This window comes from Trichosurus vulpecula, chromosome 1 (assembly GCF_011100635.1).
Source record: "Trichosurus vulpecula isolate mTriVul1 chromosome 1, mTriVul1.pri, whole genome shotgun sequence".
Lineage (NCBI taxonomy): Eukaryota > Metazoa > Chordata > Mammalia > Diprotodontia > Phalangeridae > Trichosurus > Trichosurus vulpecula.
Genome location: NC_050573.1, coordinates 283,908,488 through 283,910,479, shown reverse-complemented (window position 1 = coordinate 283,910,479; position 1,992 = coordinate 283,908,488). Strand labels below are relative to the sequence as shown.

The 1,992-nt window shown below is 42.2% G+C and overlaps 1 pseudogene; it reads right to left on the bottom strand.

Annotated features, from left to right (window-relative positions):
• Positions 1–948: 948 nt before the first annotated feature.
• Positions 949–1,621, bottom strand: LOC118837165 (annotated as a pseudogene).
• Between the last annotated feature and the right edge of the window lie 371 nt (positions 1,622–1,992).

Sequence of the window (1,992 nt, the reverse complement as noted above, 5' to 3'; positions counted from 1 at the left end):
ACTTGGTAAATACTTGTATGGGTGTTGGAGGGAGTAACAGTGAAAGAAGAGTCAGAGATAACAAAACATTAAAGTCAGATCAGTCTATTTTTACACTTGTTAGCTTTGGTTAAAAGGAACATGGTGGGGATTATTACATGCTCTTCTGAATGCTGCAAAATTGGAGAAGAATCTATGGATGATACCCTCCCTTTCTCCCATTATGATAAATTACCAAGAGTTCTTAGAGCTCAAATAATTGCAATTTGACGAGGAAAGTCAATTACTGAGAAGCAATGCTGAGAAACGTACTAATAAAATGGCATTACAGAACAAAGCTGGTCTATTTCGATGCTCTCTGTGGGATGTCCTCATTAACAACAATGTTTGCATTAAGAAACAAATATTAGAAAGGATGCTTCAAAGAATTTTAACCAAAGTCTTGGGCTTCTTAAAAGAAGTCAATTATACTAAATACTCTCCTGGTTGATAAAATTGTGGCATGTAGCTCTATTCCCCTTGTCCTTTTAAAGTGACTCTCCATAAATGATCTAGCTTTAAAGTAGATAACACTGAGATTGTCAAAGACTGTGGGGATGATTCTAGGGAAGTTAGCAAGTGAATGACTAAATGAATGAAAAAGCATTTATTGAGCACATACTGTGTGCAAAGCACTGTAATCATTTTGTGATCCTCTGGCTTCATCTTCTCTAATCTTACATTTGAGACACTCAAAGAATGATAAGGTAATAGGGGAGTGGTATCTTAGGATACAATTAGATATTGCATTCTTTTTTTCAGGATTGAAAATTGATTTTTAATGATTAATTACAACTCGGACACAGGGGCAGATAATGGGACAAAAGCTCGATTGTCTGTGGGCTTGCATTGTGCTAATGGTCTGCTCAGGGGCTGGGCTCCAGGCCCAATGCCAGGTCTTGCCAAGAGGCTTTCAGCCTTGGGGACTGGCTATCTGGGAGAGCAGCAGGACCTTTTTGTTGCGGGGGAAGCAACATAGTGTTGCTGTTGCTGCTGCTGCTTCCATGTGGCTGCCTTGTTGGCTGGGTCCTTGGCCTTCTCAATAGATACAAGAGCAGTTTCCTTCACCTTCTCAGCTGCTTCCTTAGCTGTTTCAACAAGTGTCTTAGAAGGAGCTTCACCTAGCAGCTTGGCCAAGGTGTACTCAAAGCCATTGATGGTCTTGGTCACATTACTTTTGTACTAGCTAAGCCAAACTCTTGTACAGCTCTGGAGACCCTCAAACAAACTTCAGGAGACCCAGGCCTCCTGTCAGATTTCAGTCTTTCAGGCTTCACTCAGTAAACACATCTTTCCTCCACCACCATCAGCCAGGCATGGTTGATGTTCCACATGAAAGTGATCATGGTCTGGTACCGTGGGTCCACGATAGAGTCCACAAGGATGTACACCAAGTGTGTTACATTAACAGGAAAGAAGCGCTCTGGCCAGTGGGCATCCTGTTAGTCTGTGTTAGAAGCTGCCTGGACAGCACATCTTGGTGCACAATGTCCTTCGTCAGCCCATGCTTGGTGTAGGGGTTGGGGTAACACTGCCAGAAAGCATCAAACACTCGGTCCCAAGAACTCTGGAGCACATTTGGCCTCAGAAAATACTTCACCATCGTCCCAGCGGGAGTTGGAGTCCAAGCAGCATCAGGAGGTGCACAGCATTGGGGTGTAGAGGAGAGCAGGGCCAAGCTTGCGCTCTCCATCACTGTCCCAAAGCTGCCGCCACCGCCATGATGGGGTGTCTCTAGATATTTCATTCTTAATGCTTAGAAACTAATAATTTGGCAATATGAGTTAATCATTATATGTAGTTCCTAATACAATGCTGCACACAAAGTCTGCGCAATAATTTCTCCTTTTGTCACATAATACAGCTGAGTAGAAATCAAATTTCTTTGAAATGATTGTTTTTCAATATCAAAATTGATTTAAGCTAGAACCAGAACTTTTTGATAAAGAAGTGGCTTCACTATGTTGATTTTTT